Here is a 12,879-nt window from a genome sequence, read left to right on the forward strand (position 1 = left end):
TTCTGTCATCTGCTGCTTCGGTTGATTCTGCTGTGAATCTTGCAGGTATTGTTGATAATTGTTTACCTGCCTCTAGTAAGTCACTAACGTGGGTCTTAGATACAGGTGCTACATATCACATATTATCTGATTTACAATGCTTGCAATCTCCTATCTTGTGTTCCTCCCGATCAATTCAATTGCCTAATGGTAAAACTGTCCCAATTAAATATGTTGGTTCCTGCTTCCTAAATTCAACCACAAAATTGTCTAATGTGTTATATATCCCAAATTTTACTCACAATCTACTCTCTATTTCAAAGCTTACCCGTGACCTGCATTGTTATGTTATTTTCTATCCTGACTTTTGTCTTCTGTAGGACCGCTCAAGTGGAAGGATGAAGGGGATTGGTAAAGAGTTTAGGGGGCTTTATTTTTTTCAGTCATCAGCTTCACCTACTGGTTTGTCATCTACACATACTTCCTCAAATGTGCAATTTTATAGTGTTTCCTCTGTTTGTCTTGTAATTCAAAATTGGTTGATTGTAGTCCTGTATCTGAATGTATGACTGTTGTTTCTGGTAATAATACAAGTCTTTGGCACTCTCGTTTGGGACATGCTGTTTTTCAACCATGAATAAACCACCTTTGTTACATTCTGTTAACTTGGATTCCAAATTACTACACTCATGTCACATATGTCCTTTAGCCAAACAAACTAGACTCTCGTTTCCTGTTAGCCTCACTTCTTCACTAGCTCCTTTTAGTCTCATTCATATAGATTTATGGGGCCCTTATCGAATTGCTACACATAGTGGTCATAGGTACTTTTTTACTATAGTTGATGACTTTACTCGTATGACTTGGGTGCACTTGTTGAGATTGAAGAATGACACTATTATCTCTCTTAAAAAATTCATCACCTTTGTCAAAACTCAATTTTCAACCGTTGTTCAAATAATTCGTAGTGACAATGGCACTCAATTTTTTAATTCTCAGTGTTCTGAATTTTTTAGTTTACTTGGAATTCTTCACCAAAGTTCATGCGTTCAGACCTCCAACAAAATGGGGTTGTTGAACGCAAATAGGGATGGCAAAAAAACTCAAACCCGACGGGAAAAACCGAAAACCGAATTAAACGGGTCGGGTTCGGGGATGATAAACGAGGACGGGGACGGAGAAAACCCATTTATTTTAAACGGGGACGGGGACGGGGACGAGTTTGGTAATCCCCGCCCCGATTACCCGCCCCGATACCCGACCCGATAAATATTAAAAATAATTATTTATATATATATATAATATTAATAAATTTAATTTAAATAAAAAATATATATTTAATTTAAATATATATATATATATATACCCGGCCCGATTCCCGGCCCAATACCGACCCAATACCCGGCCCAATACCCGTTTAAATAACTGTTTATGCTAAACAGGGATACCCGTTTCCCCGCGATTTTTTAAACGGGGACGGGTACCGGTTTTTTAAACGGGGACGGGGACGGGGGGACCAATACCCGGCCCGAACCTGGCCCGTTGCCATCCCTAAACACGAACATCGACATATTCTCGAAGTTGCAAGGGCACTTCGTTTTCACTCAAAAGTTCCTATTAAGTTTTGGGGAGAGTGTGTTACCACAGCTTGCTATATAATAAATCATTTACCTTCCTCTGTTTTGAATTTCAAAACACCTTTTGAAGCCCTTCATCATAGAGTTCCTGATCTTTCTCATTTAAGGGATTTTGGATGTTTATGTTATGCTACCAAGCTTAACTACTCTGACAAGTTTTCTTCTAAGGCCATTCCCTGTGTTTTCATGGGATATTCTTCAACTCAAAAGGGGTACCTTCTGTTTAGTCTTCAATCAAAGCAGTTTCTTGTGAGTAAAGATGTTGTGTTCCATGAAGTTATCTTTCCCTTTCATTTTCCTGTTTCAGAATCTTCTCATTTTTTCCTTCACATTCTCATATTCATGATTCTGATTTTCTAGTCCTTGATTCTTCAATACCAACTAATATGTCTCATGTTGATAATTCTTCCCAAGAATTTCATATTATGTCACCTATTCCCTCAATTTCTCCTTCTGATTTCTCAACAGGTGCATCTGGTAGTCCATCTAATTTTTCAACAAGTCCTCCTCAAGATAGTATACCTCCTTTAGCACAAGATATTGTTGTGTCTAGACGCTCCTCTCGTGTCTCCAAGCCTCCAAATTGGTTAAACGGTTATGTCTGCACCTGCCAATCCACTTCATCCTCTACTGCTTATCCCATTTCTAAGTACATTTCTTACTCTCATTTACCATTACCTACTCAACATTTTTTAGCCTCTGTTTCTCATTTTCATGAACCCACCACTTATCATGAAGCTTGTCAACACTCGCAATGGCAGCATGCCATGAGAGAAGAGATTCAAGCATTGGAATTAAATAATACTTGGACTATGGTATCTTTGCCTTCTGGTAAAGTTCTCATTGACTGCAAGTGGGTTTATAAAATTAAGTACCATGCTTCGGGTGAGGTGGAAAGATTCAAGGCTCGGTTGGTGGCCAAAGGATATAATCAAAAGGAGGGGGTTGACTATGTAGAGACTTTTTCTCTTGTTGCTAAACTCACCACTGTGAGACTGATTTTGGCTCTTGTTTCCATCTTTGACTGACCATTGTGGCAAATGGATGTTCACAATGCATTTTTGCAAGGAGATTTGGTTGAAGAAGTCTACATGTAGTTGCCAGAAGGCTTTTCCAGCCAGGGGGAGCATATGGTTTGTCGGCTGCAAAAGTCTCTATATGAACTCAAGCAGGCTTCTAGACAGTGGAACAAGAAGCTGTCTGAAGCCCTTATATCAGCGGGTTTTCAACAAAGCAAGCATGATTACTCGTTGTTTACAAGGTGAGTAGCAGACAAGTTGGTTGTTGTGCTGGTTTATGTAAATGATTTGCTAATTACTGGAAGTAATATTGATATGATAGAAGAGCTCAAGTGTATACTGAGTTCAAAGTTCAAAATGAAAGACTTGGGAGAATTGAGATACTTTGTAACACCCCCAACTCGTATCCGACCCGGATCCGAGTCCGAGATATCACATTAACTTTTCAAAACTTTTGCTTGTACAAAATTAGTTAATAATTTAAAACTTTTATAACATATAACTTATTCAAAACGTTTATAAAACTATTCAGAGCTTATACAATACATTATTTTGAATACATGCCAACTAAAACTTTAGTTGTTAACATACATATTATTCATCTTTCTTCTGATCGACCTTCGGTAAGGAGAACTGACCTGTCTTGCTCCACATTGCTCTTTACTCTTCTCACTTCTGTAACCTACGTGTGAAACAATCACACGCTAAGTCTATGACTTAGTGAGACAATAAACATATAATGTAAACATTTACTAGTAATCATTTCTTACAAATCATATACTGTTATATGTAATAAATACATACATACATATATGTCATTATCATTCATATCTCTTATCTCCTGTTCCTATGATCTTTTATGCCCATACTATATATATGATAGACTTGTTATTATATCATCATGTCAATCAATTATACGCATTCACATATACCTTAATATGTACTCATGTATCCATATAACATATATATATATCATGTCATGTAAAACATATATCCTATCGTAAATCAAATACACACAAACAACTATATCATCATCTTCATTCTTATCATTATCATTGATTCCTTTTATCATATAATCTTATAATTACCATTTGTACCATCATATATCACACATAACATTTCATAAGGAAACAAACATATCATCATATCTAGTTTAATAATATTATCTCTTTATTAGCCCATGGTACACATATGAGAACTATAGATACGTGAGTCTATTAAGGTTGTGCACCACTATGCTATCACCACAACTCGTATAAATGTCCCGAAGGACCTATCCAGAGGTCACAAAGACCCCGGCAACTATCCAGAGGTCATAAAGAACCTCGGAAAATGTCCATAAGTCCCGAAGAACCTAGGTAAAATGTCCATATGTCTCGAAAGACATAGGTAAACCCTCGACTCTTGGCATATTATTTATACCCCTAGCTCTCATATCACATAAAATGGGCATTATCATTTATAACATTTCATATCACTTGTTATTTCTCTTCTGTCACATACCACATGTATGTGTAACCATATATCTCATAGCATACCACATGTATCACAAGTGCATGTATTCACGTAGATCGTTTCATATGACTTATACCATTTCTTATTTGTTCATGTAACTCGCATGTCATATCATGTAACATATAACACATAATCATATAGGCTCACGGTTTTATCACCTATCATGTTATTTCACATATACACTTTTATATCACATAAACTCATATATATCATGTCACATATAATAACATATGACACATATACCCATAACTTCATATCACATACTTATATCAATTCACACTTAGTCACATGGGTCATTTCTCACAGCATATATCACATCACATATGTTCATGGGTATATCCCATAGCATATAAAATAACATATACACTTATATATGTATTCATGTGTATACTTTCATCTAGCCTATATATCAATGTCATATAACTTATCTCATAACTTATTTGATATTCCTATATATTCTCATCTTATAACTTATATTACCTATGCATATAACCTTATGACTTATTATCAAGTACTCAATTAATGTTCCTATATGGTTCCATCTTTATCATATAACCTATAAGTTATTCATATATTACCCTATATCAACCAAACTTTGTTTATCTGACTTTTCATATCATTCATTTATCACATATATGTCACTTTGCTTATAACACTTCTCTGGTTTTCATATGACATGTAAATCATTGTCATCTCTTGTTCTCATATAATTCCATATAGTCACTTATTACTTATCACATAGTTTACATCCTATAATCATAGAATCATATCAATAACAAATATACGCATGCACACATATAAATCATAACAAACACATACCTCTATGAATTCATGCATTTTACTATTGGAAATAGACTTATCATAAGTCTTATTTTTCATTTAACATCATATACTAAATAATGTGCACTCACCTTGGCCTCACTAAGTTCAATCCACTTTATGATTTCCTCTCTTTCGATCGAATATTAACTTGATACACAACCCGGAACTTGTTCGTGTTCGATATCTACATAATTATACATTGATACATATCAGTATCCCATTGTTATAATCTAATCTATCATTTCTTAGACCAGAAGAAATGTCTATTTCAATTTCCCCTTGAAGTGCATCGATGCATTCTTTAACATGTGCATCGATGCACTACCCATGCATCGATACACAAATTACCTTCGATGTTTTCATTTTAAAGAGATGCATCGATGCACTCCTTATGCATCGATGCACCATTTGCATTTGATGTTTCTTCTTTAAAGAGTGCATCGATGCACATTTGTGCATCGATACACCTTGCCCAGAATTTGCATTTTAAGCCCGAAAATCCATTTAATTCAACTCAAATGCTTCATATTTCATCCCCTTTCATATTCCTTACTTATATATATACATATTTGCCCTCATTTATACTCAATAATCACTTCTTTAACCTCCATATCCTATTCTCTTTTAGAATTTCAAGAATCATACCCAAATTTTAACATGTTACAAATCCAATTCTAATACTTCATACATGTTAATTAGATTGATGACAATTCAAATTCACTCTAAAACCTCATTAAAGAACCCTCTTTCAAGATTTCACTTATTTCTCTCTTTTCTTTAATCCCCTCTATTCTCTTCATCTTATTGTTTCAAGATAATTTAAGCTCTTCTTATGCTTAATTATCACCTAATTATCAAAACTCATCCTTAAATTTCAGCTAATAATCAACAAATAAAGAAACTCATATTTGCCTAGCTTGGGCACGTTGGAGAAGAAGAAAGCAAGTGAAGAAGAAGAGAGTTTTCATCTTCCTCTCCCCCACGTGTTAATCTCCTAATAAAGGGGAGAAAATATATTTCCTTGTCAATTGACCATTTTACCCTTTACTTCATTTAATAATTACCAATAACTTTTATGATTTATTTCCAAATAAATCATTGAACTAATCTATGGTTCTACTCTAGTCACCAAATTCTGAAACTTTACAATTTGATCACTAACCCGGTATTGAGGATGTTACAAATCTCCCCTCCTTTAAAAAAAAATTCATCCTCGAATTTTCACTGAACATGTCAGTAAGAACATATCTTCTAATGTTCTCATGCTACTTCTTTTACTTAATTTTTTCTTCCTTTATTCCATTATTCATTTATTTATTCCAAATTGAAATCTCCTTATACATAAATCATATATTTCCTTTCATATTCATATACTCTTGTCTTATCACCTATACTCATCTCTATGTACCAATCTCCATTGCATCTTCATAACTTTGATCACCCATTTCTTATACAGAGCTTCATTCTTTATCATTTCTTATACTTGTATTTTTTTCTTCCTTAAGATTTCATGCAAATACTTATCTTCTTTTCTACATCATAGTGATTTGATCAGAATACACAACTATATTCAGTTTCACATCATAATTGATTAACTCAACTTTATCTTTTCCTCCAATCTTATAACTCTATCACTTTTACTCTAATATCTAGTCAATAACATCTGTTCAATCTAGGGCACAAACCCTAGTCAACCAATCATATACATACTACCTTTCATCATTTCTTAATCCTTGTTTGTACTTTAATACACATGATCTTTTCATATTACTTTATACTTCTCTTTCAATCCTTACTTTCCCTCAACCATAAGTATCATTATTTCCTTCACTATATCTCTTTCATATGATCAACATATTTTTCAGCATGTAATCTCATTAGCCAACGCTAACTCTTTCTTCTAGAGTACAAACCCTTATCATATCCACAATCTTGCTTATACACCATACTATTTCTTTGTTTCAAATCCATAACTCTGATTTCATTCATTTTATAAACATATCACTGATGCACTTATTGTTAAACTCTTATACAATTCTAACCACATCATTTGATCTTTTAACGTTCTTATGGTGACATTTGTCCACCATACTCTAGCTTTCTCTCATAATAATGAAACTTCTCAATTTAACTTATCCACTTTGGAGAAATAACAACCATCTAACATTATCTTCATATCATTTATTCAAAGGTCTGTAACAACAGAACCTTTCTCGAATTCACCCTTGAACTCATGTGTTCTTAACTCTTTTAACTATTTATATACATTCATTTAACATCATGAAACATTCTCTAATCTTATACAGGCATTCCCTGAGGCTTTCGCTCTTCTCCCTGCCTGGCCAGGGCAGGTGAATGCCATTACCTTCAGGTTTATCGCCTTGTGCTTCACTTTGGAAGCTCTCATATATTCATGTGCTCATATTATTTCTTATATCACATATCACGTGTGCATATGATCATCCAATTCATATCATATAACATATATATCTCCTAAATCATTCTCAAGTATTCACTTATCTTATGTAACATAACAATTTAACTCTATTAACAAGACAACACACTCCTTACCCTATCATATCAGAAATTTTCACTCTATGTTGGCATGTACACATTTTTAAAACTCATTTGACTTCGGTTTAAGCCTAGAATCGGCTAAACCTTAGCTCTGATACCATTAAATGTAACACCCCCAACTCGTATCCGACCCGGATCCGAGTCCGAGGTATCATATTGACTTTTCAAAACTTTTGCTTGTACAAAATTAGTGAATAATTTAAAACTTTTATAACATATAACTTATTCAAAACGTTTACAAAACTATTCAGAGCTTATACAATACATTATTTTGAATACATGCCAACTAAAGCTTTAGTTGCTAACATACATATTATTCATCTTTCTTCTGATCTGACCTTCGGTAAGGAGAACTGACATGTCTTGCTCTACATTGCTCTTTACTCTTCTCACTTCTGTAACCTACGTGTGAAATAATCACACGCTAAGTCTATGACTTAGTGAGACAATAAACATATAATGTAAACATTTACTAGTAATCATTTCTTATAACTCATATACTGTTATATGTAACAAATACATACATACATATATGTCATTATCATTCATATCTCTTATCTCCTGTTCCTATGATCTTTTATATCCATATTATATATCTGATAGACTTATTATTATATCATCATGTCAATCAATTATACTCATTCACATATACATTAACATGTACTCATGTATATCATATAACATATATATATCATGTCATGTAAAATATATATCCTATCGTAAATAAAATACACACAAGCAACTATATCATCATCTTCATTCTTAGCACTATCATTGATTCCTTTTATCATATAATCTTATAATTACCATTTGTACCATCATATATCACACATAACATTTCATAAGGAAACAAACATATCATCATATCCAGTTTATTAATATTATATCTTTATTAGCCCATGGTACACATGTGAGAACTATATATACGTGATTCTATTGGGGTTGTGCACCACTATGCTGTCACCACAACTCGTATAAATGTCCCGAAGGACCTATCCAGAGGTCCCAAAGACCCCGAAAACTATCCAAAGGTCATAAAAAACCTCGAAAACTGTCCATAAGTCCCAAAGAACCTAGGTAAATTGTCCATATATCTCGAAAGACATAGGTAAACCCTCGACTCTTGGCATGTTTTTTATACCCCTAGCTCTCATATCACATAACATGGGCATTATCATTTATAACATTTCATATCACTTGTTATTTCTCTTCTGTCACATACCACATGTATGTGTAACCATATATCTCATATCATATCACATGTATCACAAGTGCATGTATTCACGTAGATCGTTTCATATGACTTATACCATTTCTCATTTGTTCATGTAACTCGCATGTCATATCATGTAACATATAACACATAATCATATAGGCTCACGGTTTTATCACCTATCATGTTATTTCACATATACACTTTTATATCACATAAACTCATATATATCATGTCACATATAATAACATATGACACATATACCCATAACTTCATATCACATACTTATATCAATTCACACTTAGTCACATGGGTCATTTCTCATAGCATATATCACATCACATATGTTCATGGGTATATCTCATAGCATATAAAATAACATATACACTTATATTTGTATTCATGTGTATACTTTCATCTAGCCTATATATCAATGTCATATAACTTATCTCATAACTTATTTGATATTCCTATATATTCTCATCTTATAACTTATATTACCTATGCATATAACCTTATGACTTGTTATCAAGTACTCAATTAATGTTCCTATATGGTTCCATATTTATCATATAACCTATGAACTATTCTTATATTACCCTATATCAATCATGCTTTGTTTATCTGACTTTTCATATCATTCATTTATCACATATATGTCACTTTGCTTATAACACTTCTCTGGTTTTCATATGACATGTAAATCATTGTCATCTCTTGTTCTCATATAATTCCACATAGTCACTTATCACATAGTTTACATCCTATGATCATAGAATCATACCAATAACACATATACTCATGCACACATATAAATCATAACAAACACACACCTCTATGAATTCATGCATTTTACTATTGGAAATAGACTTATCATAAGTTTTATTTTCCATTTAACATCATATACTAAATAATGTGCACTCACCTTGGCCTCACTAAGTTCAATCCACTTTATGATTTCCTCTCTTTCGATTGAATCTTAACTTGATACACAACCCGGAACTTGTTCGTGTTCGATATCTACATAATTATACATTGATACATATCAGTATCCCATTGTTATAATCTAATCTATCATTTCTTAGACCAGAAGAAATGTCTATTTCAATTTCCCCTTGAAGTGCATCGATGCATGCTACAGTGCATCGATGCATTCTTTAACATGTCCATCGATGCACTACCCATGCATCGATACACAAATTACCTTCGATGTTTTCATTTTAAAGGGATGCATCGATGCACTCCTTATGCATCAATGCACCATTTGCATTCGATGTTTCTTCTTTAAAGAGTGCATCGATGCACATTCAATGTGCATCGATACACCTTGCCCATAATTTGCATTTTAAGCCCGAAAATCCATTTAATTCAACTCAAATGCTTCATATTTCATCCCCTTTCATATTCCTTACTTACATATACATATTTTCCCTCATTTTTACTCAATAATCACTTCTTTAACCTCCATATCCTATTCTCCTTAAGAAATTCAAGAATCATACCCAAATTTTAACATGTTACAAATCCAATTCTAATACTTCATACATGTTAATTAGATTGATGACAAGTCAAATTCACTCTAAAACCTCATTAAAGAACCCTCTTTCGAGATTTCACTTATTTCTCTCTTTTCTTTAATCTCCTCTATTCTCTTCATCTTATTGTTTCAAGATAATTTAAGCTCTTCTTATGCTTAATTATCACCTAATTATCAAAACTCAACCTTAAATTTCAGCTAATAATTAACAAATAAAGAAACTCACCTTTGCCTAGCTTGGGCACGTTGGAGAAGAAGAAAGCAAGTGAAGAAGAAGAGAGTTTTCATCTTCCTCTCCCCCACGTGTTAATCTCCTAATAAAGGGGAGAAAATATATTTCCTTGTCAATTAACCATTTTACCCTTTACTTCATTTAATAATTACCAACAACTTTTATGATTTATTTCCAAATAAATCATTGAACTAATCCATGGTTCTACTCTAGTAACCAAATTCTGAAACTTTACAATTTGATCACTAACCCGGTATTGAGGATGTTACATACTTCCTTGGACTTGAAGTTTTGAGGTCAGAGAAGGGGATCATATTAAACCAGCGTAAATATGCACTGGAATTAATAGAAGATAGTGGGATAGGGGGAGCAAGGCCTGCTTTAACGCCATTGGAATAAAATAATAATCTTTCTGATGTTTCGGATACAAAATACTTGAAACATAATGAAGAAAGTATGATAGACAAGACACAATTTCATAGACTCATAGGTAGGCTTTTATACTTAACTCACACCAGGCCTGACATAGCTTATTCAGTACAACATCTAAGTCAGTTCATGCATCATCCTGGAAAAGAGCATATAGAAGCAGCCTTGAGAGTTGTACGATATATTAAGAAGAATCCAGGGCAGGGAATTTTGCTGGATTCCTCAAGTACGTGTGATCTAATTGCCTTTTGTGATTCTGATTGGGGAACTTGTTCAATATCAAGGAAGTCTGTAACAGGATATTGTATAAAACTTGGCAATTCCCTGATTTCGTGGAAGTAAAAAAAGCAGAACACAATAGCTCGTTCTTCAGCTGAAGCTGAGTATAGAAGTATGGCTATGACTACAGCAGAATTAGTTTGGCTAAGTGGACTGCTAAGCGAACTAGGTGTGAAACAGGATCAACCAACCAAATTGTTTTGTGACAGTAAAGCTGCATTGCAGATTGCTTCTAATCCGGTCTTCCATGAGAGAACGAAGCACATTGAAATTGATTGTCATTTTGTTAGAGACAAGATTCAATAAGGGTTCATCACTACTGAACACAATTCCTCAAGGGAGCAGCCTGCAGATATTTTGACAAAGGCACTTGGAACATAACAGCACGAGTATTTGACAGCCAAGTTGGGGGTTTCAAATGTTTTTTACCCACCAACTTGAGGGGGAGTGTTAAAATAGCAAATAATCAGTTAGTTTGTTAGAAGTTGGTTAGTAGGCTGTTAGAGAATTAGTTAGGAGCAGTTATTTTTAGCTATTGTATTATTGCTTGTACAGTGTACCATATATTGCAGTTTAACAGAGTAATAATAATACGAGGTATTATTTTAACAATATATACTGAAACAAAACTTGAAGCAAGTAAATGCCCGTCAGCAACACCTCCAAATGGAACCCAACTATCCCTTTTGTGGGGTCCCCGACCCTAAACTCATCAACCTGCCTGGCTTCCATCCAAGCATGCCCCCAAAGTCAATTCCTTGAACAATGCCCTTCTGCTGCTGTCCCCATTCATTCTCGAACAGGTTAAAGTAGGTAAACCAGTGGCCATTAATTGAAAAAACATATAATATCTGATCCAAAAGAAATCTAAATTTTAGAGTGGGAGATACCCATTAAATTCAATAATCTCCCATAATTTAATGTTATCAGATCTTTAGCTCAAAGTCCAGACTCCTTCCCCAATACACAAAGCCAATGGAAACTTGATGTCTTTGGATTCTCTTACTTCTCGTTTTTTTATGGATCATATACAAGATTGATGTCTTTGGATTCTCTTATATATACAAAATTTTCTTATTTTATTGACAACATACACATAACTTGCATATATAGCTATTTGAACTCGAGTTTTCTAAAAGAATAATATTCGATTAAAGGGAAAGTTATATTAAAAAATGGGGGAATAAACCACGCTTGACATTCATTTACATCAGCCTGTATATCACTATATGATTTTACATATATAAATAGAAAAGGGGTGGATCATGGGATCCATGTCCGAAGGTACTATACTCAAGCCGTCTTTGCCTTTTTCTTCCATGTTTTATTTGCTTAATTTTCTGCCACGTTTGTGACTTTACGTGCAGATGTATATAACATTTCTCAGGCTACGCATTGTATCCTTGTTTATTCGTATGGATTAGCTTGATAGTTTGTAAAAGAAACGTGATCCTATGGTGCATCATACAGAAATATTAAAGAGTGCCTTACTTGACAAAATCTAAGAAAGAAGAGAAAATATAACTAAACAAATTACAGATACATACTGACGAAAAATACGTCCCTAAAAACATTCGATACGACATATATATAATTATATCTATAGTGACGAAATTTGAGATTGCGTTGGTATACCTTAT

Source organism: Hibiscus syriacus, unplaced genomic scaffold (assembly GCF_006381635.1).
Source record: "Hibiscus syriacus cultivar Baekdansim isolate YM2019G1 unplaced genomic scaffold, ASM638163v2 tig00111402_pilon, whole genome shotgun sequence".
NCBI lineage: Eukaryota > Viridiplantae > Streptophyta > Magnoliopsida > Malvales > Malvaceae > Hibiscus > Hibiscus syriacus.